Here is a 27,080-nt window from a genome sequence, read left to right on the forward strand (position 1 = left end):
CCCGAATTTTAATTATCCACGTATTGTAAAGTTTCATTGGTATACCATTCAACTAACATAAATAATCAAACGAACGGTAAAGTAACGACTTCCAAACAATCTATATTTTAGAGGGCTACTGAACCAACACTACTTCTCTCATTATGATAATAAATCGAACCTTTTGGGAGTGTATTTGCACTTTGTGGTACTAAAACGATATAATTACACTAAACTGATTTAAAGTTGTTTTTCTATGGACATTTTTCATGTAATACAGTATTTCATGAAATTAAACTTATCTAAATATTACTAAGGTATTTTTACATCAAAAGTATTTGATTACGGAATGAGCCATAATACTTTTGAATACTGTTAATGTTGAGTCCTCATCGACGCCCTCGTCACATATACAGCGATCGAAAAATCCCATCTAACACTGCTTCCGATTTTATCAGATAAATGAGAATTTATGTTATAGTTAGATGATATGAATGAAAAATCATAATGATTACGGATGAGCGGAGAGAACGAAGCGTACATTGTCAATGCAAAAGCTGACGCAAGGGGTTTGTTTTGTATGAGTAGCAGCTAGTAGGCGGACCTTTAGTCAATCGCCAAAGTTAAAATCTTAATGATTAATGCTAGTAATGATTGCCTTTCTGCAATTTCTTTTGCTGAAATTGTAGATTGTGGTCTACTTTATCACATCTTACATTAAAACTGGGACATAAACTGTTCGTTCCTAATAATTCTGGAATAGCGATACGGGAGATTTTCCAGTGGTGTTTCTATCATTGTTGTAAATGCAAGGCATATGCATTCATTCGGAAGAACTTTGTACTAGGATCCTTATTCCGGAATATTTTACCAGCATTCCGAACGTATTTTTAATAAACAAAATTGCAAAAAAATGTCTTATGTAAATCGCAGTCCTAGTTTTAGCATTTTCTTAGGAACAGAATGTTTTGAATTATCTTAAATTGAGTATACTATTTCAATTGAAATATTTTTCCAACAGATTTACACTTTGAAAGTTTTTATTTCGACAAAAATACTTTAGTTTATTGCTATATGAAAGTATACATTCAAGCATTACACTTCCTGCTTACATGTAAAATTTGACGAAATTGTACAATTTTAATTTAAGACGATTCTTTAATACGGACACAGATTTTTTCCTTCAATTGCTACAAAAACAATTCATTACCAGATAGTTTAATCTGAGTTCAATGTTTTGAGTCGGGAGATGAACTACTCTATTTAAGTAGCAAGCGGTATCTTCTAAATGACTGAAGTATGATAAAAGTTTATACATAATTGACGTTTACTGTAACTTCAAAACAGAAATATTCTCATAGTCAAACATGAGTTTGAACTCCAAACCCAATATGTCCTTAGCGAGGACTAACAGCTCGCAAAGAGCAAAACGGCAAAGGCCCACTTGATTTTGATTTTCAGTAGGAATACAGACCGTGAACGTGCGGCATTTCGATTTGTTTTTACTTTGAGAGTTTAAAGCAAGATACTTTTTTATTATTATTCAATATTGACAAATATTATACAACACAACACGTTGAAAACATAAATATTTATATACATATCAATGAGACATTTATATATAGCGTACTTGTTATTTGTATAACATAATATTTGTTTTTTAAGTATTGGTGTATGAGTGATATCACATGCAAAAACATATTGTACAAAAAGGTCAATATAGTTCACTGCCAATGCAGGAAGCAATCTTTTAATCTTTCAATATTTAAGTGTTGAAATAAAAAGTAAGAAGATAATAATGAAGGAGGGTAGGACAGGTAGAAAGGATAGAAAGAATATAATAGAATAGATGGAATAGACAGAATATATAGAATAGATAGATATAATAGATAGGAGGTATTTATGCATTTATGTATTTATTCAACAGATGCCATTTGTTTTCATGGAAGTTCATTTTGTTGTTGACTAGAGCTGTTTCGCGCTCTATTTTTTCTCTCAGTTTTACATAGTTCAAAAAAGATGTAAAGGTTGGTATTGTGTTTCTGTTTTTCATGCTAAATAAAACTTCATTAGCAGTATTAAAAAGTTAATTATTGTCTTATGTTGTAATTGTTCAAAGATACCAAAGCTTATGGTTTTTAAGTTTAAATTGATTGAGTTTGGGTTTTGATCAATTATTCTTTTTAATTGAGACCACAGATTTTGTGTAATCCTACATTCCCAGAATAAATGTTCCTGTGTTTCGATGTATTCCCCGCAAAAGTCACATAAACTTGAATTTGAGATTCCAACACGCAACTTTCCCTTTTCAGCATGGTAACATTTTTATTCAACAGAAACCCTTTGTAATGTAATCAAAGCATTTCTGTAGGATAAGAAATAGTTTTGGGAATATTACCAAACACTTCATAGTATGGTATTGAAGAGTAATGGTGTGGTTTTCAACATTTCTGGTAATATTCCCAAAAGAATCCATAGTATGCCAGGTTTTCTGGGAATATTACCAATTTGATCTTGAAAATTTGGTAACATTACCAAAACATTTTGAAAATAATTCCAAACACTTTGTAGTATAGTATTGAAAGTTGTGGTGGGGGTTTCAACATTTGTGGGAACATTCCCAAAATAATCAATACTATGCCGAGAGATTTTCTAAAATATTCTTCAACTATGAAAAGTCACAAATATTTGGTAATATTCCCAAAATAAGTGATGAACATTTTCTGCTAGGATTCTAAGTATAATGTTCAGGTTTTCTGGGAATATTTCCAATTTGATATTGAAAAGTTGGTAACATTACCAAAACATTTTGAAAATATTTCCAAACACTTTGTAATATAGTATTGAAGAGTTATGGTGTGGTTTTCAACATTTCTGGTAATATTCAACATTTCTGGTAATATTCCCAAAAGTATCCATAGTATGTTGAGAGGTTTTCTAAAAATTAATAAAAACTAGGGGTTGTCACAAATATTTGGTATTTTTTCTGAATTATGAACATTTTCGGCTAACATTTTAAAATTCGTCTTGGAAATAATGTCCAGGTTTTCTGGGAATATTACCAAAGTTAATCTTGAAATTTCTGGTAACATTACCAAAACCTTTCGGGAATATTACCAAACATTTCAAAGTATAGTATTTAAAGTTATAGTGGGGGTTTTAACATTTTTGGGAACATTCCCAAAACTATCGATATTATGCCGAGAGATTTTCAAAAATATTCTTCAACTATGAAAAGTCACAAATATTTGGTAATATTCCCAAAATAAATGATGACCTTTTTCTGCTAGGATTCTGAATAAAATGTCCAGGAATTCTGGGAATATTACCAATTTGATCGTGATATTTGGTAACATTACCAAAATTATTTGAGAATATTACCAGATGAACTGAAACAGACTAATTCAACAAAAAGCCTTTGAAAACTCCACAAATAGTTTCTGTAGGACCAAACAGTTCATAGTATAGTATTGAAAACTGGGGCTTTTCAACATTTTTAGAACATTCCCAAAATAATCCATATTATGCCGAGAGATTTTCTATATCATTCTTAAACTAGGAATAGTCACAAATATTTGGTAATATTCCCAAAATGAATTACGAACATTTTCCGATATCGTTCTCAAATTCATCCTGAATACAATTATATTATCTTGAAATATTTGGTAACATTACCAAAACTTTTTTTGGGCATATCAAAAGATGAATTGAAATATAATAATCCAAAAGAAAAAGCTCCACGTGGGCTGCTGTAGGACATGAATTATTCTGGGAATATTACCAATATCTTCATTGCATAGTATTGAAATTAACAGCAGGTTTTTCAGCAGGTTTTTAATATTCCCAGAATAATCTATAGTATGACTAAAATTGTTTTAAACATTTCTAAAACATGCAATATTCGCAAATGTTTGGTAATATTTCCAATAAAAATATAAACATTTTATAACAAGAGATGTTTGTCAAACATTAATCCCCACCACCCCCTGAGCGCCATGTTGTCAGGATTATTTGAACAATCGAAATACGCATGGACTGAAATGACAGCTGATTGGTCATGGATATTGGATGACTTTAAGGCAGTTTAAAGATAATGACCATTCAAAGTGTGAGGATAGTAGACATAGTGTTCTATCGTGTTCAGATGATAACAGATATTTGCAGATAAAATGTGTCCTCTTAGAAGGGAATAAGTATATACGACAACATTTTAATGGCGAATATGAGTTATGACCATGACGTTTGACTCTAATAAGTGTTGATTGATAGAACGACATAGATTACATATTCCTGGTTGTTTAAAACTACTAGAATGTTATTTCAGTATTACAGCTATGTCTCTTGCAATTTTACAATTTGACAATAATTATTTTAAATACAAGTGTGGACTTTCGCATATTATGATTTAAAAAAAACACAGAAAAGAACAGAACAGACGTTTTTAAGTCATATACATCAGAACATCGTCTAAACACATACACTTAGGTTTTTGATATCAAATGCTTGTACATGGTTAGTGCTATGGTTAAAGACACAAATATGTTGACGTAAAGGCAGCAGTATCAGAGGATGAACTAAATGAATAATAATAATAATTATTAGGAATAGCATTACGAATACATACTGATTCTTTAACATAATCGCAGAGCTTAACCAGCTCACATGTATTGACAGAGTTAAATATATTTCTGGGAATATTACCAACTAAATCTTGAAAGGTTTGGTAACATAACCAAAACAATTCGGGGATGTTACCAGATGAAGGGAATACAAATATGATTATTTGACAAACATACAAACAGCCAACAGACAAATAGAACTTAAGATGCAGAACTAGACATGCTGGTTTTACGACTCTTGCTAATTTACTGCCGGAGATACGTGTGACAAAATGTTTTGTGACAGCTGGATGAACCGACGAACAGACAGACAAGTGAAATCTATTTGCCTCTCAGACTAGGGCATTTAAATGAATAGCAGTATTGAACAATTTTCGGTTATAACACATATACAGTTTTAAACAATTTATTCACAACGTGAATGACAAACAACTAAGTGTATGTTATGAACTGTACATTTAGAGTATGCTTAAATAAAAAAAGTCATCGAGAACATGATTAACATAATTGGTGAATGTTCCATCAGTGAACATGGAGCAGGTTCAATACTTTTTTATTGTTCTATGTTTCTTTCCATATCATTAAAATAAACCTAAAGTATCTGCTTAAAGTTATCTATTCAAGAAAATAATAATACTTCTATCATTCGTTCTCGCCATTTACAAGACATTTTCTTGATCGGAATACTTTATAGTATATGCTAAACAACCTATAGCAAACATTTAAAAGTTGATTTATATTTCCTACAAGGATGTCACTATATCAGACTCTGAGTCACAAATGTTGTTGAAAGAAGGGGTATTTCATACAAACAAATTATGAAAAAAAATAGAAAAAAAAATATAATAAACACAGAGTAGTTGAGCCAAAGCATGATGGCCTTCGAACTGTTATCAAGTGACAATAAAGGGTATAAATGTAATATTTCATGAATAATGAGTTATTTAGGGTAAGAGCTTAGCATACTGGAATGTTTCTCGAGAGAGACCAAGACTAGGTTCCCGACTTCGCCATTGACCGATTCTCTGTGTTCACAAAATGAAACTTGAATTTGTAACTTACTAAAATAAAATAGGCTTTAAGGCAAAGCAAAAGTAAATAAAAAATAACTCAATCATAAAATGTACAAATATTTACAAAATGAAAACACAATGTAAGCTTACTTAAATACAAAAACAAGGTTTAAACGATATGTACAGGCAAACTGTTATCTGATATTTATGATCATACCAAATATATGAGGTTTTAGATGTCTGAAGCTTGTTTGGAACAATACGAAGCTACGGACTGATTTATAAGTTGAATCTGAATTTCCGATAATTGTATTACGTTGTCTTTCTTACATCCTTCGAATTTTGCAATTAAATATCGACGATTAATTTTCATTTTGTCCAAGGGATTCAAAATCACGCTCTGTTTATTTTTTACGTTGAGAGAACTGTTAGTTTTCCGACTGGCCGACGGGCAAAGGTTATCATGTTTCCCTCCATTTCTCCAATATACACCCTCTGGTTTGTATATTCCACAACTGCCACCTGAAGACGAACCAAACATATAAGTATTTCCTAGATTTTATAGATGTGGTGTATTCTTAAAATTACAGTGTATACTACATATTGCCATTATAGCCAAAATCCAATTAATGATCATTTTAAGTTCAGTATATTTGTTATATAATGTCTTATACTTTAATAGACAAATGGCTTTGTTATATAATGTTTCATACTTTAATAGACAAATGGCTTTATATTTCTGTATTTATACTTGAACATACCGTCATATTTTCTGCTATTTCGGCTAAAGTTTCAGTTTCTGCTGTCTGAAAATATATTTTTGAATCCTTCTGTACTAAAATAACGATTGAATTTATGAAAAGCATATAACAAACAGAGGTGGGGAAACCATAATAAAAATATGCTGGACGGAGGCGGGATTCGAATCCGCAACAGCGTGATTTTAAAGTATATGGTCTAACCACAGGACCGGGGCTCTAAAGCAATTGCAAAAGTATACTTTGCTCTTAAGTATGTATGATTTTTTTTGCACTATTTCTTGGGTTGCCAAATTTATGAATATGACTGAGTATTATATTGCATATTGTTATTATTTTGCATACAACATGAATGTGATATGCAATGCATGTATGCCACTTGCCAAGTTTTCATTTGAATACTGGTAGGAAAGTTTCAGTTCATTACTAAAATCATTTATTATGCTCAGTTATAATTGTTACATAAAATAAGATTTTGCCAGTTATCTTTGGTAAAGAAATCATGGAAAATAAACATTAATAATTTAGCATGTATAAGTTGTTTTTCTTAAATTCAATTATTATTTTCATACAATCTTTACAACTACTGAACTATAAAACACTTTAACTTAATTTTGCGGTTGGCAATTTCTGTTTTTCAGTTGGAAGTGTTTAGCTAATTCGATTACGTATCAATGTTATTATTAGTATCCTACATGGCCGAGAGCGTAAGATAGGTTCATTACCAACCTGTGCGTCGGGTGTTTTGTGGAAACGAGGTTTACTCGAGGTTTACTGAGTTTTCACAGAACACCCTGAGCGAGTGTTGGGACGAACCTTTCTTATACGGGCGGCTATGGTATATGCTTTTTCTCCCATCTCAGTTTAATAAAATTAGGTAAAAATGTATTTTTACTGGAACTCTTTATGACAATAAAAAAGTACAGTTGAACACCGTTAATTGAATATCGTAGGGACCCAAAAAATAATAATAATGATATTTCGGATTAATAATTTTCATAAAATTGACAGCATTCGCGAATAATAGATGACGTGAAATACTAAGTCGTGAAGATTGCAATTTCGGTTACACGTTACCAATATGATACATTCGGTTTGAGTGATATTTCGTATACAAAAATATTTGTTGATTTATTATGTACTAAAATGACAAATAATTCGGTTTTTTTTACTTCTTTATTAAAACATAAAACGTTTAAAACAAATTGACAGCACATGTATGCATTCGGAACATAGTACGGATTATTCGGTAGCGGGTTAAGTGAGCAATGCGTATTTTCGATTGATATTCATGTTGTGTTAACCAGAAATTATATACACATCACATCACCAAAATGAATTGCTAATTTTTTGACATCGATGATTGTAAAATTCACGTGCTCAATTTCATTCTTTAACAAGCGCTAATTGTGCTCCATTGTCACCCCAAGCCCATGCCCTAGTGTAATTGAAGTATGGTGTGAAAAACTATGACATGATAAGGTTCGAAATAAGAATTGATAAAAAGGTGTGAAATACCAAATCGGGCCCGTAATTTTTACTTGGGAATAGCGATTCATTCGGACTAGCGATTTCGGATTAAAGATTAAAAATTTAGTTAAACAATTTAGGAGTAAAATCGGGACCAAAAAAAAAATAGCGATCAATTCGGATAAACGGTGTTCGGAATAGCAGTGTTCAACTGTATTTCATACGGGTCTTTGTTTTATCTTTGCCCGAGGGCAAGATACTAATTTCCTGCATGGCCAAATTTTTGGATCTACTTATCTGAGGTAGGAGAAAAGTATGTCTATCAAATATTATCAGTCATATGTAATAAATGAATTCAGCCTAGTTTTAAGTTGTATTTCTTCAGACAAACAAACCTGATCGAATCTGGCATTGTTTGCTTGTGTAACCGTTTCCTGCAAAAGCTGTTTCTTTGCAGCAACCCGAGATTCCTGCAAATGGTATAATACAAATATACAAATTTATTTGGGTCAAGGAAAAAGACAGAGCTTAAAATCGAAGCTTCTTTTCACTAACAATAGTCACAAAGACATACTAAGAGTTCTATCTTTGTAATATTTGTCTCATTCTACCATAAATTTATGTCAGTTGTAGTAATATGTTGTTAAAAAAATGGGAACAGAATCTAGAATCGAGATACACAATGGTCTTTATATCAATATTTCAAAGCAAAATATTGTTTACATGATCCTTCTGCATAAATAAACTTTAGGAACATAAAGATGCATTGGTGAATTTGGCTGTTCTTTAATGAAAAACAAGCAGTGCTCCAAAACTCAGTTATTCTTACAAAATTAATATTGAATAAAAGATGTGAATATAAAATCAAACTTTTATTTTCTCGTCAAATGTTGAAATCCATATGGATTTTCACCCATTGCAGGAATTTGAAAATATAATTACAAGGCTCAGACAGCAAGCAGACATATTTCATCAATATACTACATTTCTTTTACATTACAACTAATTTCTTAATCCGGTCAAAGATCTTAAGTGTTAACTTGACCTTCACATTTTGATGTTGTAAATATGGTTGTCATCTTATCACATGTGCTGAAGGTTTGATGGAAAGAAATGAATATATAATGAAGATTTTTCAGTTAATCTACCAAAGACTGTTTAAAATAGATCGTCAAAATATGAAATTACATAGTTATAGCCATCATAAAGAGTCTGTTATGAACGATGGACAGTCTTATAGGTTGACGGACTGATTATTTTAAAAAAAGCGACATGAAGATATCAAAGATCATTAGACTGCAACTGTTATCCTTGTTAATTAAACAATAGCTTCGCTTGTGGGTTCAAAAAAGACAAAAAGGGACAATATTTTACCAAAATGCAAACTAGTAATAAGAACTACATGAGTTATGAATGTTGACCCTTTGGTTTACTATGATTTATAATATACTTGTCAATCATCTTAGCTGTAACTTGTGTGATTACTACACATATATCAACTTTAACACGTTTTCAACGAAAGACAACAACATATCCCCATGAAGCTATGATGTAAGCTCATCTTTCTTAAACAGACGAGCTAAAACAAATGCAAGGAATATGGTCATAATAGGTACCCCATTTACTTCTAGGTTGATCAGATGCGGCATTTATGTATGTGGTTAGAGGCTGTGGACTTTGTTATTTAAGTTGAAGCTATAAACATGCACATATACATAATAATCGTGAGAAATAACGAGCTTCATTGGATATAATTGGTTTCCGTGTAAAAAACAGTACCTTTGGTAGGGAAGCCCTTGCCCTTGCTGCTATCTGTTCTGCCATTTTCACTCTGAGCATTAGACTATCATTCTCTGCATACATTCTGTTTTGGTTTGCCTGAAATATATGTTCATGGCCTCAAAATTTGCCATATTTTTCTAAATCGACATAGGAAATATTTAATAAACATTTACATAGTACAAAACATAATACTCTCTGAAAATGTGTATAGGCGTATATTCACAGAGAATTCATGTTCATTTTATGAATAATATTTATAGATAAGCATATGTGCTTTCCTTTTTTATGTTCTTTATAAGGTTGTTCATATATAATGAAATACTTGTTACAAAATAGAGGGTCCTATGCTTATTTATTTACACTACTTTAAAAGTTGAACACCGACAAGGTCTCTTTACAGAAATGGAAATATACGATACAATAAAAAGACATGTCAAAAATTAATCAAAATAGTTTACCATTTTAAGCATTTAAGATTTAACGGCATATTACCTGCATATCTGCAATCTGCCTTGTCTTTATTTACCAGTTTTTCTTTCAAATTCTGAATTTCCCCTTGTAACTGAAAAATAAACAATTACAATTAAACCCTTATACTATTCAACAACATAATAATGTATGGAATTTCACATTTATCTCATGTAGTCTTCACGCGTGTGAAAAGAAATTGCTCGTTATATTTGTATTTACAACTTATTGTGTGTGATTTTCCCAGCAAATTAAAAACATTTAAAACATTACTATATTGGCAATCCGGGTACTATACCTCATTTATTTGCCGCGTTTTAGCGATGCACTTCTTTTCGAGGTGATTGATATCGGGATATATGTTGCATCTCGCATCCCTGAAATACAACAAAGTATGGCAACTCGTAGTGATAATCTGGGCAAAGAGATTGTTCACAGGTGTGCCTAAAATATTATCATTCCTTGTAACACCATTTAACAATCCTCAAACCACGGAAATTAATTTAGTTTTATACATCTAAATACAAAGAAATGGATGTTTGACATGGATTCATAGCAAACGCTACAGACGATCCATTTCAAATCATGAAATATTTAAATAAATTGAAATAGTGATGACTAAAGAACAACTAGACAAATATAACATTAAAAAACTTCAGAAAAGATACCTAGTTGCGCTAATTAAATAAACAGAACAACAACAGGAAGTCCAATTATGTAAAAACATATTGCCAAAAATGCTGCATTACAAATATACGAATTATTTGGTATTTGCCCGGCTTCCATGTGTCACTTTAAAACGTCGTGATTAGGAAAGTGCAACTGTCACTTTTTTATAAGTATATAAGCCAGAGTCACAAAGCGTAAACAGAAATGTAAACCACCTTGTGTCGTAATGCACCTGGGATTTAGGCTTAGGTTACTTTTACTATAAAAATGTTTTACAAATAAATAGTTAGATGACCTGAAGTAAGTTATAAGTTATTAAGAATGGGCGAAGTGAGCATACATTGAACAATTTTACCTTGAAATCTAACCATGTCAAGAACAGGGATCTGCTTTGCCTGAATCCTGGCTTCGTACCGGAAATAAACTGTTCTAACTTGCATTGAATGCTTTCATCATCTTCAAAGGAAACCTGTTTTGTGGAAAATTGTGAAAGATATTTATTTTAAACAAGATAAATATAATCATCACAACTAGTGCTTGTGGAAAGTTTTATATGATATTATTATTATAATTATCATTTTTTAAAAGGCGTTTATAAACTTTGCTAGGAAAATATGCGTAGCAAAACTTAATTGCAAATTGCTCATATCAACTCATATAATACTTGATAAATGTTTAATTATAGCATTGCAATTTGTTGATAGAAAGATGATAATAAAAACTAATGTTGTTTGAAAAGCCAAACATAAATTATATGTTTTAAATTAGTAAAATGTGTAAGGAATGCAAATGTGGAACTTAGCGAAAATTGTTTGACAAAGGTATTTTTTTACACTGTTTCATGAAGGCAGAAACTGTTTTAAAACTGTGCATCCGCTTTTACAAAGGGTTAAAGGCGGCAATAACACGATAAGAATCATATCGTTTTTACAAATAAACAAAAATATAGTAGTATTTACCTTAATGCAACCAATGCTGCCACAATGAACATGCTTGATTACTCTTCCATTGAATTTTTGTTCTTTAGTTTGGAAGATATGACCATCAATACTCCACTTCATTGAAAATTCCATTTTACATGCATGCGCTTGCTCAGTGAACTTAGGAATGGAGAGGGCAGTGCGTATGCAAAATAAGACTTTCCCCTGCTAGCCACTGACACTGACGCGATGCAAGTTTGTTCAGCATAATGATGTATAACTAATTATTGTGATCAGTTTGATAAGCATGGCATTGAGGTAATTTAAGATCTAGCACTCTGGTGGCTGGATAGTTAATGCCAAAATTTAATTGCCATCTACGTCCCAGGGGCTTTGTGTCAAAGCCAACTGATTATGGTGCATTGAGTGCCTCGTTTAAGAAATGTTTTACCAATTTATATCATGGTGTAGTTAACTTGTGTGAAATATAAAGAATTCTTTAAGGGTAACAATGTCTGTTTAACCGTAAACCATTTAAACTTTCTGATATGATGACGTCTTCGAAAAGGTGTATTTGTGTATAACTCATGAGAGTTGAGCTAATCGTGTTTAAATTAAATAAATTCAAAATAATCATCAATATTCCAAGTAAAACATATTTTTATCAATTTCATTAAAATTAAATATTGATGCAAATATACTTCAAAATACTTAAATAGCGTTCGTATTCTCTCTCATTGTTCGTAATCAAATAATATATGAAGTTTTATTGAGTCGCTCAAAATTTTGTAATTTCACTCACACAAAAATCGAAATGGACAGATTGCCGGGGAGACGGCTATTATTATCTAACCAGTTTTCTGTTTTCAGTAATATGTGCTTGTACTTTGTTGCCGGCAAGTCAACCAGAACTGGACTTTACAAAGAGACGCATTTTTCAATCCTCAGACTGCAACTGAGTAGCATTTATCTGATGGAACGAAGTGAATGATTAAATAATTTAGGTATTTATTATAGGTGTTATTGAGATGGGCAATTCAAGTTAGCAAGTCATCCATCCTCCATAAATCCCCCAACTTTGGTCAATCCTGCAGTAAGAACAAACAGCGGTCTGCATACGACTGTAGTAATTATTTCAACTATCATAACTTCACTGCTATATACCAGCATGGATAATCAAATCAGCCAGCCACTAGTTTACCAGCGTAATAAACTATGATAGAGCAGGTTTGGTGGGAACTGACCCCTACTAACAAATTTTAGACTCTTTCTTGGAAATTGATAACTGTAGTATAAAAGGATGGTTTCTTTTAATGCATGTTAATTTTCTTTCATTATTTTGTCTGCTGTTATCACCGCGTTTTCATCATCGTTCTGTTGTGTTTTCATCATCGTACTGTCTTGTTTTTATCATCGTACTGTCGTGTAATCATCATTGCACTATAGTGTTTTCATCATCGTACTATCGCGTTTTTATTGAAGTACAATTGTATTTCCATCATCGCACTGTCACGAAGTCATCATCGTATTGTCGTGTTATAATCATCGTTCTATTGTCTTCCGGTGCGCATGAGCATAGAAGATTTCCCCTCCAAGTGCTAACATGTTGGTTTCAGGGGTGCGTGTCTTTGAAATATATCTTTAACCGAAGATCATCATCATCATCATCATCATCATCATCATCATCATCATCATCATCATCATCATCATCAACAACAACAACAACTACGCATTATAACCTCGTTAGCACCATTCACGTCATCATTGCATCATGATTTGCATAAATGTCGTTGTTACCTAATTGCTACTATAAATATCATTATCTTAGTTGTGGTCATCACATAATCATTGTAATCATTGTTGTCATGTTGCGTCGTGATATGATTATAATTATCTTAGTTGTCGTCATCGTCGTCGCATTGTGATTTGTATTATTGTAAAAATTGTCGCCAATGTGGCATTATCGTAACTATCATAATCAACATTCTCATAATCACAAAACGCATCATCATCATCATCATCATCATCATCATCATCATCATCATCATCATCATGTTGCACATTTGCACTTACTTTACATAGCATTCAATGTACCCAAAATAATAGTTCAGTTATCATAGATTTGATGTTCAATAATCATTATATTTACACCAAGTTTGCTACGGAGGGTCGGTTTCCCGGAAAAAAAACTTTTATAAAAGGGTTGTGCTTGTGGAATATTATTTCAGATGTTTTTGTTCTAAAAATACAATGTATAAGACTGACATATTCGGGTTTCTATGGTTGCCTTGGTTCTCAAACACGTTAAATCCCGAATGGAATAGTTGTATTACAGAATAGCAGCATGAGCAAGCAAATAGTCAGAATAGAGATCGCAAGAGTAGTAATAGTAGTGGAAGTTGTAGTAATAGAAGTGGTTGTGGTGCTGGTGGTGTTTGTAGTAGCAAGTAGAATTAATAGTAGTTAGCGGTAGTAGTAGGTGATGATGATGGTAGTAGTAGTAGTAGTAGTAGTAGTAGTAGTAGTAGTAGTAGTAGTAGTAGTAGTAGTAGTAGTAGTAGTAGTAGTAGTAGTAGTAGTAGTAGTAGTAGTAGTTGTTGTTGTTGTTGTAGTAGTAGTAACAGTATCAATAGCAGCAGCAGCAACAGCAGTAGCAGCAGGTAGTAGTAGTAGTAGTAGTAGTAGTAGTAGTAGTAGTAGTAGTAGTAGTAGTAGTAGTAGTAGTAGTAGTAGTAGTAGTAGTAGTAGCAGTAGTAGAAGTAGTAGTAGCAGTAGCAGTTCTAATAGCAGGAAGTGTTGTAGAAGTATTATTATTCATAAAAAGACAGGTGCTTTTACAAAGTAAACATGACGTTACGTCATTTTACTTCAAACTGTGCCATTTGCTTTAGGGCTGTGCTATCATTAGTTTTTTCAAAAGACCGATGAGTTTACGAGACGTTTCTTATACATCTGTATTATTTTCATCAAGTTTGACGCAATTATGATTGGAGATTTACATTGATGGTGATCGTATCCGATATTTTTTTCACATGAAGGGCAAATTAGTTTATGTGCATGCGCACCGTAAGGCGATAGTATGATGGTAAAAACATGACAGAACGATGGTGAAAACGCGACAGTACGATTATTAAAACAAGACAGTCAATGATGTAAATCCCACATACCCATGATGGAAACATGACAGTAAGAAAGTGAAAACATGACAGTACAATGACAAAAACATAACAGTACGATGACAAAAAAGGCAACAGTGCCATGCTGAAAACATGACATTCCGATGTTGAAAACATGACAGTACTATGGTGAAAACATGACAGTACGGTGGTGAAAACATGACATTACCATGGTGGAAACATGACAGTACGATTGTGAAAACATGTAATTACCATGACAAAAACCTGACAGTACGTTAGTGAAAACATGACAGTACGATGGCAAAAAGGCAACAGTACCATGGTGAAAACATGGCATTACCATAGTGAAAACAAGACAGTACGATGGCATAAACATGACATACCCGTGATGAAAACTTGACAGTATGTTGGTGAAAACATGACAGTACGATGGCGAAAACATGACGGTACGATGATGAAAACAATGACAGTACGATGGTGAAAACTTGACAGTATAGTGGTGAAAACGCGACAGTACGATGGTGAAAACATGACGGTACGATGATGAAAACAATGACAGTACGATAGCGAAAATATGACATTACAATGGTAAAACGCGACAGTACTATGGTGAAAACAAGACAGAATGATGGCGAAAAGGCTCAGTCCCATGATGAAGAAAATACATTACGATGTTGAAACATAAAAGCAGGATGGTGAAAACATGACAGTACAATTGTGAAAACATGACAGTAAAATGTTGAAAAGGCGACAGTATGATGGTGAAAAAAGACAGTACGATGGCGAAAAGGCGACAGTCCTATGTAGAAAACATGACAGTACGATAAAACATGACAGTACGATGGTGAAAACATGACAGTACGATGTTGAAAACATGACAGTACCATGATGGAAACATGACAGTACAATTGTGAAAACATGTAATTACCATGACAAAAACCTGACAGTGCGTTTAGTGAAAACATGACAGTAAGATGGCAAAAAAAGTAACAGTACCATGGTGAAAACATGGCATTACGATAGTGAAAATATGACAGTACGATGGCATAAACATGACATAACCATGATGAAAACATGACAGAATGTTGGGGAAAACATGACAGTACGATGGCGAAAACATTACGGTACGATGATGAAAACAATGACAGTACGATGGTAAAACTTGACAGTATAGTGGTGAAAACGCGACAGTACGATGGTGAAAACATGACGGTACGATGATGAAAACAATGACAGTACGATGGCGAAAAAATGACATTACAATGGTAAAAACGCGACAGTACTATGGTGAAAACCAGACAGAATGATTGCGAAAAGGCGACAGTCCCATGATGAAAACAAATACATTACGATGGTGAAACATAAAAGCAGGATGGTGAAAACCTGACAGTATGATAGTGTAAACATGACAGTAAAATGATGAAAAGGCGACAATATGATGGTGAAAACAAGACAGTACGATGGCAAAAAGGCGGCAGTCCCATGTAGAAAACCTGACAGTATGATAGTGTAAACATGACAGTAAAATGGTAAAAATGCGACAGTACAATGGTGAACACAAGACAATACGATGGCGAAAAGAAGACAGTCCCATGCTAAAAACATGACAGTACGAAGGTGAAAACATGACAGTACGATGGTGAAAACATGATAGTAAGTTGATGAAAACGAGGCAGTATAATGGTGAAAACAAGACTGTACGATGGCGAAAAGGTGACAGTCTCATGCTAAAAACATGACAGTACGAAGGTGAAAACATGACAGTACGATGGTGAAAACAAAATAGTACCTTGATAAAAACAAGACAGTATAATGGTGAAAACAAGACAGTACAATGGTTAAAAGAAGACAGTTTAAATGCGAAAAGGCGACAGTCCCATGGTGAAAACATGACATTACAAGGTGAAAACATCATAGTGCGTTGGTGAAACATGACAGTACGATGGCAAAAAGGCGACAGTCCCATGATGACAGTACGATGTTGAAAATGTGACAGTACGAAGGTGAAAACATGACAGTATGATGGTCAAAACGCGACAGTACGATGGTGAAAAGAGGACAGTACGATGTTCGAAACATAACAGTACGATGATGAAAACGCAACAATAAGAAGTTCTTAAAGGGTAAATATGATGCTAAAAAAAGAAATGAATATCAAAAAACAATTTGTTGCATTGTTTTTTTAATCTGATTGGATTGACCTAAAACATATATAATAAATTTCTGAAACGAAAACTTGTAATTTTATGCTGCTGATTATATATAGTTTACTTACGGTTACAAAATAATAATAATGCATAGATTGTACCTAAAACATACGTTTGCTGCATTCAATATTACGGAGGTAACGTTCATTTACATAGACACTGCATACTTGTATATCAACGTAATGCACCAGTCAATTGTAACCATGCCCCAACCCCCCCCCCCTCCTCCCAGGTCCGTGGATTAGCGGCGACATTGACTTTTGGTCCAGCCATGATCCCCGTCCTTCGGGAAAAAACTACTGGCAAAATCCGCGCAAAATTCCCCCGCACCCAAGTAAAGACTATTCCTGGCTATTTTTGGCGCAAAGACAAAACCACCTCATTCACCCGGCACTACCGGGCTACCTGAAAGGTAAAAATACGGCCCATTTCCCCGGCTATCCCGCCGGATATGTGGGAGGGGGCGTGGTTACAAATTGACTGGTGAAAAAGCTTATACACTTTCTTAACATCTTAATCTTTCAGTATGTTCCTAGATTTTTCCAACGAAAAATGAGAATTGTTCAATGATCCATAGTAAAGGCACTCGCCGCACTGAATCAAAATGTAATATTATTATGATAAGTAAAACCAATGCTTGAAACATAAACAAATGTACCTGTCACTCTAGTGAATTGTTATATTGATTTTACGGTGATGCAAATGTAATACATATGTATTATTATATTAAGGCATACGCAATCTTATTGTTTGCCACAGATTACTAAGACTATCTATGTTACTTGCGTCATCATGAGATCACATTGAAGACTTATACATGAAGTCATTAATCAAACATCTTTTCTTGTGCAAGAGTTCTTATACACGTTAACATTGGTTCATCTACTTTAAACGCTGGTCCCTATGCTAATTTTGTACAATATTGAAATAATATTGTCAGCGGCCTCCCGGGGAGCCAATTTATTATCTTGATAATGAATGGAAGACAACAGTTTCTTTAAGATATATATTTCTTCGATCATACTTATTGAAGTATTTTATAAAAGCTGTTTATCTGTCAAGCTTTATTCTTACAGAAGAAGATTTGCAGTGTTTCGTTAGACGTCGTATAGACGCCTATTTCATGTGACTATAATATCGTTTTTATTTCGGACTTTAATATTATAATTGGAACAATCGTGTAGTTTAAAACATAGTACATGTATGTCATTAAAGTTGGTATGGCACTTTGTTTTATTGCAAAAGTCCCAATTTTATTATGTCTCAATTCTGTTTGCACTTAACCAAACAATTTTCGGCAATAAATAAAAAGTCATGTTCTTACATATTTTCGTGTCAATATTTTGAACACCGTTGTTCGTTGCAATGTGACGTACCATTGCTAAAGTTGAATGCTCTTTGGACGTGATAATACTTATAATAATATTAATCATCATCATAAGCATAATCATTAAATTATTATTGTTATCATTATTATTTCCATCGTTATCAGCAGATTCGTAATAGTTCTTGTCTTCAATATCATGTTCATTTTGTCATCACCGTTGTCATAATCCTTTTGATTGTTGTCGCAACCATTGACGACGTGGTCGTCTTTGTATTTATGTTTATCGTATATTCATGTCTATATGAATATAACAATGTCAAGATTAAGGTTATGTGTCTGGAACTCTACATTTTAACATCCATATAAAAAAGAACACGTACAGACAGAAGAAACATACGCACGGACATATGGACAGATGGACGAACAAACACGCACGCATACATATAACGTCGTGCATTATCAAGTTACTATTAATGACCTTCAATGATTAATGCTTTATGATATTGAGCTGTACATAGAGTAATTTCAAAATATTGTGTTGCACATCAAAACACGTTCGTATAACAATTATAATAATGATGTTAATACTTCCATTAGTTGTGTCTGTGATAAGTTACACGTGAAACATACACATATATCAATACCAATGTTCATGCTTTTAGTCTGAAACTATGAAAAGGAGCATACACCACAAATTGACGCGATCAGACGGATGAAAACAGTTTTATCCTGTTATTGTTTCGATTTAAAATCGACTTCTTTTTTGAAATTACAGAGGGAAGGATTGAGGTCTCAATCAAATTCAAGTTCTTACATGTACAAGATATATTGTTTGATAATTACTTAGGTAGCGCCCATATATAGAGGAAGAGGAGTATAATGTACACGTATTGTTAAATAAAATTGTAGATGGTGCTTTTTAAATAAGTAAGGCTGATACAATATAGGGCATAACGAGTTCTGGTTATACACAGCTATAAACAGCTCGGGACTCGAACCCTCAACCCCCTGCTTGCAAGTCAGGTGCTCAACCACTATGAGCTACCTGAAGGGTTGGTATACTTCTGTAAGGGCAATCAACAAATCGATCCGGTGACCCAAAACTATACAAATGTGCATTCATATTAACAATAACCTGTGTTAAATTATACTGATAATAAAATATGACCATTCATATACATTTGACATTATGCAGTTGCAATGCGATCTGTATGAGACAAACAATGGGAAAAAGGTTTTTGTTATCCATGCTTATTAGTGATTTGTTTCAGCTTTAGTCACTGTACTGTCAGCTTAGTCAAAAGCTAACATTATTATGATGGAATGTGTTGCCAGATATATATTTTTTCAGTCCAGAGCCTTCATAAGTTTGGACTAGATTGACGCTAAAATCAGTCAATAGTAAAACCTTTGTTTTATTTTACCAGTTAAAACACTCAGTAACACCAGCTTGATGTCAGATATCACCCTTGTAATTGCAAAGCCCATTAGTGTCAAGATCAGATCAATATTTGTCTTGAAATCCGCAACAGTTGTTCAAGTGCCTATAACTGCTCATCAGCAGGTCATAAAACGAAGCTTCAAGATTGAAGGAAAATGTCTAGAAATTAAGAAATTTGCGGAGGGATATAATTAACCAATAAGCAACAATCCAGAATGTGATTTAACAATATGACTATTAAAATGTGAAATAAAGTGATTTTGACTGAACTGTTTAGGATACACAACTTTGATAGTCTGCTTAAATTTTTGTTGAACTTTATCAGTTAATTGAAACAAATTCCCACAATATTTAGCTGAAATCAATAATGGATTATCTCGGAATATCTTTAGAAAACATTTCTTTGGAAGATGTCATTGATGAAGAAACCAACACATTAGGAATATCCCTTGAGGAAATGGAAACCTCTTTAAATCCTCAGGTACTTTACATGTTTTACTCAAATATTCTTATATAAATAACTCTACTTATGTAAAGCAGTTAACCTTTATGTCGTAAAGGCAGATTAAAAGCAATGTTTGTATTGAATACACCAGCATGGAATTTATCTTAATGCTCAATTTAGATTAACATTATATTTTATAATGCTACGTAATTCCATTTACTAATATAACGATATTTGATCAAACTGTATTAAGTACATGAATATGTATGATGTATGCTTAACACAGTTAATTGTTTTTTAAGACTATTATAATTATTATAATATTTGACCTTTCAGGATTTGTCAAAGCATATCTTTGAGTTTGATGATGAATTTATCTTCAGCCTAAAGGTAAACTGTTATTTTTTTTTGTTATTTAATAAATGCATACTGCCAGTGACGTTTATAGTTTGTTTGAGTGATTTAGACTATTAATGTGTGTATTTAGATCAACCATTTTCTTTACATTTTATTCACAACTCAATGTCTGCCTACCTCTTCTGATTTCTTTATCAGATGGATGCCAAAAGTTGTATTGTTTCGGAGTATTCATTACCTGTTGTTATCTGTAGAAATCGAAAGGTCATACAGACTTTTACAAACTTTTATTTGTATGCAATAGAACGGAACGGGTGTATTTTAGCTATAATGGCATTATTTCAACTTTAAAATATTTAATTGTTTACTGCGCAATTTACTTTCACTTTTGGTTTTAAGTGTCTGCAGTATGATTGTTGTTTAAGGGTCATTGCTTTTAAACTTTAATAAACACAATAAACAAATCAGTTACACTGACGTTCTCAGACTCGTCATTTTTATTTATTTAAGTAAATCAAAGTTTCAAAAATAACAAAAGAACTATTTCAGTATAAAGTTAAGCACATTTTAGCTTTTCATATTTCCAGCGCAGGAGTATGTTTTGCAATTTGTATTTACTTTACGCATGCCATTTTCTTCGGTTAATCATATACATTAGTATCGGCGCAAAGGCGCTATTTTATTATATGCGCATGGAATTCATGTTAATGGAATGCGCATTATATTATTGTGATCTTTTGTTCATTAATGCTCTATAGAGTTTTTATTATTCACCCAATACCGTGATTCAGAGGCATACTTGAAATTAAGAAATGGCTGAGTGTTTGATAATCAGAACTTTGAACGATTTGTTCCTGTTTCTCCTGCATTACCCGGCTAATTCGGTGCCAGACTATTAAGGTCGTTGGTTTGAATCCCGGTAGGAAAATACGACTTTGTTTTATACGGTTCCATAATAAAGGCGGTTGGCTTACTTGTTTATGACCCGAGACTCAGTCATTGAGAGGGATAATTGATATAATCGATGGACATTTTCAGTTCAATCGATGTAAAATAGAAAAAAGAAATACTTAGTATCATGAAGCTTTTGAAGTGAAATTCAAAAACACATGATTCAGAAATATTTAGGTCGTATTTATTAAACAAGTATTGCATTCTTGAAAGGAGTATTCTCCCACGTTACAAGGTGCAGTTATTTATGTTATGCTGTTGATATGTTTTCCTATTGCCCTCTCAGTATGCAATATTTTTTAAAATGTAATTAAATATGATTCTTCAATTCACAACGTGTATTACATTTACATTCATTAAATGTTATTTGCATGCATTTACTAAACGTATAAAGGTATACTTTTTTCAATAATTATGTATATATGCACATTTATGAAACCATCATGTTGTTACTATTTATTTAGTTATACATTTTTTATAACTGATGTGACTCTTTAAAGGATGTAGGAGCTAATGTTTGCACAATCAAAGCATTCCAGAGATTGACTTTTACAAGTTATACAATAACAAAATGATTAACATAGGTTATCGGCCTCATGTGTCTGATACATACGGTGGAACATAACTGCTGTCAGATAATCTGTTAACGTCTGCGAGTTGTTCGTGTTAACCACTTAATTATGCGATAATTATCAAGCTATCTAGTTAATAGAAATTGTTCTCTGTAAGATAAATATAACAATACTAAAAAATGGCTTCAAAGTGCTCGGAACTGCCACCTTTTTCCCTTTTAGCTGCATAAACAGGTTATCTAGTTATGGTTAGCGAATTCCACTTAATTAGAAACATAATTACCGGCAGATAACATTCGTGTTACCACATATTTATAAATGCATTTTGGCCTTTAGCTTCAACTGGTTATCTAGTAAGTGTTTATGAATTCCATTAAGTAAGTACATTCTAACTGGTTAACAAGATACGATTCATGTTACCAGTTATTGTTTTGATTATTTCATGGATCATTTTCAATGTGCCCATATCAAGCAGTCCTACAGTTTATGCCAGGTTTCTGGATTTTGGTCCATTTTCGAAGCCTCACTTCACAGCCAGGTGTTTATTATGCATGTAATTGAGATAACCAATTTCTGTCAGCAGGGGCCCATTAACCACTCTTCCCTGGTCAGTTTTGGGGTCAGAAGGATATTTATCAGAGAACATCTTCAGTACGATTTCTGCACTAAAATTCACGATGACTATAGAAAAGCAATTTATATCATTTACTTTAGTTTTAAACTATTTATGAAAATGAAAAAAACATAAACATTGATTCCATAGCAAAGAAATGAAACATTGAAGTAAATAAAAAAAAATATATTCAGTCTTATCGTTTGATTTAATTTCGAACGGAATAACTTTATACATGGGATTTTTATTTATACTTTTCATTAAGATAACGTTAGCTGTCTACTTACTACAAAAGTATCAATATCAACCCTATTAAACCCAATGAAATGTACAATTGAATGAAATGGATATTTAGGTTTTATAAAATATAATTTATGACTAACAGTGTTATATCTAACAGTGTCAATAATGTAGTTATAATGAAGTTTGTTATTTATGGTTATATCTAAAGAATATGTTTTTCGCAATTTTCACAACAAATGAAAATTAATACTTTCTTTTGCTGCATTTTTGGAACAAGAAAAGAATACTGCAAACTTGATGCATTGCTATTTTTTCACTTTAGGATGATTACGCGTAATTCAACCGTATTAAATCATAGCAACATTATCCAATTGCTAACAGTCTCATAATTATAAAGTCTAAAGTTTGTAAACTCTGAAGTCATCACTTGGATTGAGGTTCGTATGTTTTCCTGTGAAATACTTTTTTGATTAAATTATAATAACTCTGGTTTTACTAAGTGCAGTGGGAAACGAAACCCGAGATGCAAAACGTCCTTACCTAAATAACGCCCGAGGTTTCTGGACTTTAGGTAATATAATCGAGTTTTAAGTGACACAAGTTGGCATATTACCTACTGACGGAATCACAGACAGACGGACGACCAAGGGCAAATCTATATGTCCCCCCCCCCATTTTATGGGGGCATAAGATGTAATATTAAAAGAAATGTAATATTTTAACCATTTGCCAAAAAATAAGGTCATATATTGATGTACTTAGATATTCTTATTACTTATAACACAGCTTACAACTTATTTTTTTTAATCTGAGCACTAAATTACCTTGATGTTGAAACTGAACTTTCATAGGTTTCTATTGATACATTGACATAGTGGTCTTTGCTAAAATGCACTTCAAAAAAACATCATTGCCCACTTTTCATGTGAATTATATAAGCCCTCTTTATGTTTGTGTATCTTCGTTTATGTAATTTTCTAGAAAATTCATTTCCTAAAATATAGCTTTTGAAACAGCGATTAAAATCTTCTTTACTGACACAGTTAAATCAACGTTTGTTTTCTTTGTAAGATTTCTCTTCTTAATTTGCATTGTTGTGTGAGAACATTCTTCATTAGAAGAGTGATTAAACATTATACACACTGCATGGAAGCTTTCCATATTATATATATATATATATATATATATATATATATATATCTCATTAACTATTTTGTCTTTGCTTTCGGAATTATCATAAAACATTGCTACCTTATTTCAATATATATATAATACTTGTTTCAAAGCAGTATAATATCATCATATGAGAAATGATCACAACAAAGCAATATTGTATCTTAAACCTCTATGTCCGGACTTTTGATATCATACCACTATATTTGAACGTTATATGACTCATTTTATTTTAATATAATATTTAAAATTATCCAACTTTTTCTGATCGTTTGCACTCCTACATGCACAGTTGATGTAAATTTTTAACCACAGCAGTCACTGAACTTTTATTACATGTTTCTGTAATACAATGTATGTAGAGCATTTTTCCAGAAATATATATTTTCTCCATATTATTTTCTCTTTGCGAAAAAGAAAATATATGTATATTAAAGCATCTTATAATAGGGTAATAACTTATTATTAGTGCGTTTTGATTAGGGAGATGGAATTCGACTAAAGACGCACGAGGCGCTTACTGACTGAAATCAATATCTTAAAACATCAACAACAGTTGAATAAGACATTCCGGATCAACATGTTATTAATATATATATATATCAATGGTTTAAATCACTTAAAAGATACATGATTTCGTAATAAATGTTACATTCATGACAAACTTGTTTTATGACGTCATTTAAACATTGCACAATGATACTTGATGGGCGTCAGTATAGTGGATTTTGGACTACCGTATATAATAATAATAATAATAATAATAATAATAATAATAATAATAATAATAACTATGATATACAAAATTTATACAAAAGCATTCGATAATAATACTATTTTAATAATCAAGATAGCGAAAGTTGAAATACCAAGAAAAACCTCCTAACATAAAATGGCCCAAATCTCAAGACAAGAATAGCTATTACTCTCAAATTAGTCAGGCAAACAGCAGGGAAAGGGTCAAGTGGTCAGTTTACAGTTATGTTAGATTAGTTCCACTGATAAGCCCGAGCATCAGCTTGATGCTCAGTAGCGGCATTAACTATAGGACTGCAAGTGTTCATAACCTCGTGTAAAGTGGTCAATATGTTTATAAATATATGCCTTTGTGCGGTTAAACTGAAAACTACTTTTCTACAAGGGTTAGAATTTTAATATTTTAGTAAGTACCATTGGCATGTAGATTGCCGTTATCCTAAGGTAGTTGGCGAAAAATAAAAATTAGCTTGTGCCATTAAACTAAGTCCATTGCGCTCTACAATTCAGAGAAATTGCCTCCCATTTACTCCTCATTTTGAGAAAAAGGCTAATCAGTCCATGAAATCACCATGAAATTGTACCAGTCAATTAATTACCACTTTGTGGGCCATCCTGCTGGGCTGTTGAATGTGTGTATTCCCAGATGATCTTTGTTTTGACTGATACTGCAGTGTTAAGCTTGTGGTGAGTTATTGCATGTATCAAAATGATCTTGAGAATGGGGTAAATATTTGCATACATAGAGAAGTGGCCTACACTAATTGATAAATTAAAAGTTAAAACTGAAATCACAATGTTTTCATTACAGTTCTTGAAATTGATAAAGGGACCTCTAAGTCATTTTTTTCGTATCATTTCTTTATCAGCCTAACTGGCGATAGCTTGTGTTCGGTCTTCAATTTTGTCATACGAGGTCGTATTTAAAATGAGTTGACTTGGGCGTGTGGGGATATTCATGACATTTAGTGATAGCTCTTATTATTAAAAATATATAATATCCCACAAAAAGAGATCATTCTAAACTGTTTATGTAAGTATAATGGTATACAACAAAATTCTTCAACTTAAAAGTTCAAGTTAACTGAATCAAATGAAATTTAATGAACGACAAAAAAAGTTAAAAATAAGATGTACAGCTCGTTTGAAACATGTGCATTGGAATTGAATACCAGCTGGGCAGTCAGGAGTATTTATAAGACTGTGGCTTATATGTTGCTTCAGATCATTATCACAGAAATGTTGATAAGCAGTGACCCTGTGTAACCTTTATTAGAATGATAAGTTTGGAAGGCACAAACTCTTGACATTATATTTAATTTTGCACATAAAGAAGTAAAACTGGAAAAAAGTCATGATACAATACTAACATGACGGTTTAATTCAGGAGTCCGATGAACCATTGGCTGTTGTTAGTCCAGAGGAACCCACACAGCCACTTCATACATCAACACCAAAGAAACCCATACATGTATGTATTCAACTGCCTGCAAAAATGGGAAAATTTGCTGCAGAAGACTGTACTTTTTACAATTAAGTTACCCTATAAAGTCATGTATTTTTTTTAAATAATAAAGAACAATAAACAAATAGATCATATTTATGCACCGTGTTAAATTTTAATTGCTTAAAAAAACAGTTCATAGATATGTTATCAAATATAATTATTTTTAAGACAAGTAAAACAGGAAAAGGCAGACCAGTTCATATTTATGCACCGTGTTAAATTTTAATTGCTTGTAAAAAAAGTTCATAGATAATGTTTAATCAATTATAATTATTTTTCAGACAAGTAAAACAGGAAAAGGCAGACCAGTTCGGAGGTTATTAAAGCTTAAGAAAACAGGGGAAGTGCAACGTCTACAGCCATGTAGGAGATGAAGTTTTCATAGCAATGTATCCCAGAGCCAGATCATCAGGGCTAGAGAAAAAGTATAGACGAAGGATTTCAACTATAGAGTTGACTGGATGTTGGAAAAGTTTGAAGAATCCCCGAATTGTTTTGGTTATGTTACCAAACCTTTCAAGATTTAGTTGGTAATATTCCCAGAAATATATTTAACTCTGTCAATAAATGTGAGCTGGTTAAGCTCTGCGATTATGTTAAAGAATCAGTATGTATTCGTAATGTTATTCCTAATAATTATTATTATTATTATCAATTTAGTTCATCTTCTGAT

At 32.5% G+C, this 27,080-nt stretch overlaps 1 long non-coding RNA gene across 1 annotated transcript; it reads left to right on the plus strand.

Moving 5' to 3' along the window:
- The first annotated feature begins 20,571 nt into the window (after window positions 1-20,571).
- On the plus strand, window positions 20,572-26,869 carry LOC128245698 (uncharacterized). The gene is made up of 3 exons (XR_008263221.1): window positions 20,572-20,625; window positions 26,288-26,371; window positions 26,689-26,869. It is a non-coding gene; the product is annotated as an uncharacterized LOC128245698 (long non-coding RNA).
- The last annotated feature ends 211 nt before the right edge of the window (window positions 26,870-27,080 follow it).

The sequence above is a fragment of the Mya arenaria genome, chromosome 9 (genome assembly GCF_026914265.1).
Source record: "Mya arenaria isolate MELC-2E11 chromosome 9, ASM2691426v1".
NCBI classification, from domain to species: Eukaryota; Metazoa; Mollusca; class Bivalvia; order Myida; family Myidae; genus Mya; species Mya arenaria.